The sequence below is a fragment of the Enhydra lutris genome, unplaced genomic scaffold (genome assembly GCF_002288905.1).
Source record: "Enhydra lutris kenyoni isolate GAN:26980312 unplaced genomic scaffold, ASM228890v2 scaffoldscaffold2, whole genome shotgun sequence".
NCBI lineage: Eukaryota > Metazoa > Chordata > Mammalia > Carnivora > Mustelidae > Enhydra > Enhydra lutris.
This window is the reverse complement of record NW_019154086.1, coordinates 68407634-68413752: the sequence shown is the minus strand read 5'-3', so window position 1 is coordinate 68413752 and position 6119 is coordinate 68407634. Positions and strand designations below refer to the sequence as shown.

Sequence of the window (6119 nt, the reverse complement as noted above, 5' to 3'; positions counted from 1 at the left end):
CTCAACGTTATGGTCTACTAATCTTCGACAAAGCAGGGAAGAATGTCCAATGGAAAAAAGACAGCCTCTTCAACAAATGGTGTTGGGAAAATTGGACAGCCACATGAATAAAAATGAAACTGGACCATTTCCTTACACCACACACAAAAATAGACTCAAAATGGATGAAGGACCTCAGTGTGAGAAAGGAATCCATCAAAATCCTTGAGGAGAACACAAGCAGCAACCTCTTTAACCTCAGCCACAGCAACGTCTTCCTAGGAACATCCCAAAGGCAAAGGAAGCAAGGGCAAAATGAACTATGAGGACTTCATCAAGATCAAAAGCTTTTACACAGCAAAGGAAACAGTTAACAAAACCAAAAGACAACTGACAGAATGGGAGATGATATTTGCAAATGGCATATCAGATAAAACGGTTTTGCAATGCATGGGAATGACTTCAACTCAGGGTGAATGAGTTGATGAGACTAGCTAACACTATCACAACTTTTGTTCTCCTCTCTAAATGCTAATCATCTTTCATAAAACCTATTATTCTCTCCAGTAACTGTCCAAACTGACCTGAGACTCTCCTCGGCTCATTTTATATTTTATGCACAGGATAAAGAACAGAATTCTAGAAATGATGTCAGTTACATAAGAATCAGCAAGATGATCATCAAATGATTTAATGACTTTAGGAAAGGTCATTTACTTTAACCTCATTGTCTCACAGGTCATCTTTAATTTATGTCACAGAGTTAATATGTTTTGGGAACTGAATCTCCCCATAGAAATACACTGATGTCATCATAGGCAAGTCCCATAAGCATTTGATGGAAAGTTTAAATTTGCATTGTAAGGACCATAATTATTGACACTGACTTATTAGTAGTCTCCAAGATTTTCATTCTTTTAATCCAAAAGTTTTCTGAGAAGACAAAAACTTGTATCCTGAAATTATATGAGAGTTAACACCACGCTGACACACACAAAACCAATATGATGTTATAAAACTCTTCTCAGAACAACCAGGTAAAGAAAGTATTCATATTTATCTTTACCTTACTATTAGTGTCCAGAAGTATTGATTTATCTGATTAGTTAGCATTTTTTAATTGTTCTCAGATTTCACCTTCTCACCTTTCTAGGTCTTCCCACAGCTGAAGGCTCTGGCAAATTAGCATGAGATTTAAACTCCATTCATGCAAACCTTCTCATTATAAGGTAGATCTTCAAAACATCCTGGTAAGAATACAGGTTAACTCTGTTACATAATTCAGGCAAGTCCATTAAAAGTTATTTCTAACATAGCTGAAAATTAAGTGGCTTATCTTTAGTAATTTAAAACAAAAAAATAAAACATTAAGCCAGTGCTTTTTTTTTTTTTAGGTTTTGAGTATGGAAAAATAAACCCATTTTGGCCATAAAATTTACATAATTAGACACATTGGTCAAAATATCCTAATGGATCCTTAAGTAGTAATAGAAGATAGCCTTTGAGGTAAAACAACATTTGTTCTTAAAAATCATATTTATTTTGAGATTTTTTAAATATTTATTCATTTAAGAGAGAGAAACAGAGAGACAGAGAGGGCACAAGCAGAGGGACAGGCAGAGGGGGAGGAAAAAGGGGAATTCTGATGAGCTGAGAGCCAGACGTAGAGCTCAATCCCATGACCTGGAGAATCGTGACCTGAACCAAAGGAAGATGCTTAAATATCTTAGCCATCCAGGCAACCCATCTCAAAAATCATATCAAGATTTAAGATTTTCTTTCTCTAAGTGTTACAAAACTAAAATATACAGGCAAGTTTATTTTTATTAGCTTTCAAACTACTGTGATATACTTCAGAAAATATTACATAAGTTTCTTAGAAAGCAGGAAAATAGTAGCTGGGTCACTTCCAATAAGAGAGTGATGTATAAGGTTTTTTATGAGAAATTTCCAAGAAATTCCTTTCAGTGTGTTCTTCAAAACTAGCAGTCTCAATTTGTGGAGACCAAAGAGGTCACTAAGGATCAGTGATCGTATGCTGACAACAAGTTAACCTATCTCAGGTCTTTGAAGCTAGGACTGGAATCAATGCTTTTTTTTTTTTTTTTTTTCAACCTCAATAGCATTAAATACCTCTTATTTTTTCTTTTTAGTGTAACAGAATTCATTGTTTACGCACCATACCCAGTGCTCCATTCAATCCGTGCCCTCCATAATACCCACCACCTGGTTCCACCAACCTCCCACCCCCTGCCCCTTCAAAATCCTCAGATTGTTTTTCAGAGTCCATAGTCTCTCATGGTTCACCTCCCCTTCCAATTTCCCTCAACTCCCTTCTCCTCTCCATCTCCCCTTGTCCTCCATGTTATTTGTTATGCTCCACAAATAAGTGAAATCATATGATACTTGACTCTCTCTGCTTGACTTATTTCACTCAGCATAATCTCTTCCAGTCCTGTCCATGTTGCTACAAAAGTTGGGTATTCATCCTCTCTGATGGAGGCATAATATTCCATAGTGTATATGGACCACATCTTCCTTATCCATTCGTCCATTGAAGGGCATCTTCATTCTTTCCACAGTTTGGCGACCGTGGCCATTGCTTTTATAAACATTGGGGTACAGATGGCCCTTCTTTTCACTACATCTGTATCTTTGGGGTAAATACACAGTAGTGCAATTGCAGGGTCATAGGGAAGCTCTATTTTTAATTTCTTATGGAATCTCCACACTGTTCTCCAAAGTGGTGCACAAACTTGCATTCCCACCAACAGTGTAAGAGGGTTCCCCTTTCTCCACATCCTCTCCAACACACGTTGTTTCCTGTCTTGCTAATTTTGGGCATTCTAACTGGTGTAAGGTGGTATCTCAATGTGGTTTTAAATTGAATCCCCTGATGGCTAGTGATGATGAACATTTTTTCATGTGTCTGATAGCCAATTAAATACCTTTTACAAGAAGTAAAGGTCATAGCTGAACTCAAATGTCTACAATTCTAAAAAGGAAATTGCACATGCCTATTTTAAAAAGCCATTAGAATTATGCATAAACAACTCTAGATTGTGTTGGGTATATAGGATATGCTTAAGGATGCAAGAAATGAAAATCAGTGTGGTCTAGAGCATTTAGTTAAAGCTTTCTTAAGTAGCATAATATGTAAACTATGGTTTACATAAAGATGGAAAAGGATTTAGATATTGGGGAAAAATCAACAGGAATGATGGCATGGACAAAATCAGTTTTTATGGAAATGGATCTAATACCAGGAACAGGGAAGAGAGAGGTGAAAATACATAGATATTTATTTCCTTGGATATCCCAAGTAATTTTCTCCAAAGATGAAAGTCTTATTATAATTCTTTGTGATCTTCATAGAAGTCCTGAGATATAAATTTAACATATCTGTTGTATGCTCTTTTCAAGCATTCATTCCACTAGGAGAGTATATGAAAATTTTTGCTCAGTTAAAAAAATGGGTATACATACAAATGGCTATCAGACACATGAAAAAATGTTCATTATTACTAGCCATCAGGGAGATTGAAATTAAAACCACATTGAGATACCACCTTACACCAGTTAGAATGCCCAAAATTAACAAGACAGGAAACAACATGTGTTGGAGGGGATGTGGAGAAAGGGGAACCCTCTTACACTGTTGGTGGGAATGCAAGTTGGTGCAGCCACTTTGGAGAACAGTGTGGAAATTCCTCAAGAAATTAAAAATAGAGCTTCCCTATGACCCTGCAATTGCACTACTGGGTATTTACCCCAAAGATACAGATGTAGTGAAAAGAAGGGCCATCTGTACCCTAATGTTTATAGCGGCAATGGCCACGGTCGCCAAACTGTGGAAAGAACAAAGATGCCCTTCAATGGACGAATGGATAAGGAAGATGTGGTCCATATACACTATGGAATATTATGCCTCCATCAAAAAGGATGAATACCCAACTTTTGCAGCAACATGCATGGGACTGGAAGAGATTATGCTGAGTGAAATAAGTCAGGCAGAGAGAGTCAAGTATCATATGGTTTCACTGATTTGTGGAGCATAACAAATAGCATGGAGGACAAGGGGAGTTAGAGAGGAGAAGGGAGTTGGGGGAAATTGGAAGGGGAGGTGAACCATGAGAGACTATGGACTCTGGAAAACAATCTGAGGGTTTTGAAGGGGCAGGGGGTGGGAGGTTGGGGGTACCAGGTGGTGGGTATTGGAGAGGGCACAGATTGCATGGAGCACTGGGTGTGCTGCAAAAACAAGGAATACTGTTATGCTGAAAAAAAAAAAAAAAAGAATGTATTTACATTCTTTCATGCCTAAAAGAAAAAAAATGGGTATACATGAAGATTGACAGCAAATTTATTTTAAGGATCTTTAATACAAAAACTGACTCTGATATTGTTTGTCAACATTGAACCAAATATGTGAATGATAGATTTGTATACTAGTAATGTATGAATTCATAAAGACAAACCTTTTCCTCTGTAAGCATTCTTCTTGGAATTACAAAAACATTCATGGAAATGCTGATTTTCAGAGTTGAGCTTATAAAACTTACATTTTTGGGGGAATCACTATCCCTAGAGGTTTGGGTGCCTGAATCCAGAAATGCTGAGGGGAGTTTGAAAAAGCTCCTCTCTTTGTTGTAAAAAGAACAATTTGGAAGGCATGTTAAACACACTCTAAATTAGAATCTTATATCTCCAGAATTCCTGTCTCAAAAGAGAAGGTGGATGACTGAGGATAACTACTCCTTGACCACTGAATTTATCCTCATAGGATTTACAGATCACCCAGAGATGAGGAGCCTCCTGTTTGTGATGTTTCCCACTATCTATGTGATCACTATGGTGGGGAATCTGGGCCTGGTGGCATTGATTTTTATGGAGCATCGTCTTCACACACCAATGTACATCTTTCTGGGCAACCTGGCTCTGATGGATTCCTGTTGTTCCTGTGCCATTACCCCCAACATGTTAGAGAACTTCTTTTCTAAGGACAAAATGATTTCCCTTTATGAATGCATGGCACAATTTTATTTTCTCTGCCTTGCTGAAACTACAGATTGCTTTCTCCTGGCAGCAATGGCCTATGATCTCTATGTGGCCATATGTAGCCCTCTGCAGTACCACACCATGATGTCAAAGAAAGTGTGCATTCAGATGATCACAGGGGCCTACATAGCTGGAAACCTGCATCCCGTTATTCATGTAGGGTTTCTCTTTAGGTTAACCTTCTGAGGATCAAATCAAATTAATCACTTTTTTTGTGATGTTTTTCCATTATACAGACTTTCCTGTGTTGACCCTTATATCAATGAATTGATGATATTTATCTTGTCAGGTTCAGTTCAAATCTTCTCTATTATTATAGTCCTAGTCTCCTATCTCTACATCCTTTTCATGATTTTCAAAATGAAATCCAAAGAGGGAAGAGGCAAAGCCTTATCTACTCGTGCATCCCACTTTCTCTCTGTCTCAATATTCTATGGTTCTATTCTCTTTGTGTACATTCAACCACATTCAGTTAAAGAAAAGGATGAAGATATACCTGGTGCTGTTTTTTATACTCTAGTGATCCCATTGCTAAACCTCTTTACTTATAGTCTAATAAATAAGGAAGTAATAAATGTTATGAAAAAAATTATAAGGAATATTTTATAATGTTCTAAAAGAAATATCATCCCCTGTGGAAAATAAATTTAAATTTGAAAAAAAAATGTTTTTCGAAATCATGGAATATTGGGAAAATAGAAAAGGACTATTTGGCCATAGAATAATCAATTACTAAAACGTGATATTATAGGAGTCAGATAAATAAGCTCAACAAGGAGAGATTCTGCTACAATGTGTTGCAAAATCTAAGCTCTAGGGCCCAGCAAGAATGAACTAAATAATTCTTCTTCAGGTCACACACTGTGTCACAAAGAAATTAGGTAAATAATTACCTATTGTTTTAATGGGTAAAGAATTACAATTTTTAACAAATACAACAAATACTATCAATAGAAGTCAGTTAGTTAAAGATCATCTCCATTTAAATTCATAAACAATGACTCTTGGAACACTGAAAAATTAAAAAAAATAATATTGTTGACAAATTTCTGGAATTCCAAAGCATAATCTTACAATCTCTG

At 36.6% G+C, this 6119-nt stretch overlaps 1 pseudogene; it reads left to right on the top strand.

Annotated features, from left to right (window-relative positions):
• The first annotated feature begins 4716 nt into the window (after nucleotides 1-4716).
• On the top strand, nucleotides 4717-5646 carry LOC111151351 (annotated as a pseudogene).
• The last annotated feature ends 473 nt before the right edge of the window (nucleotides 5647-6119 follow it).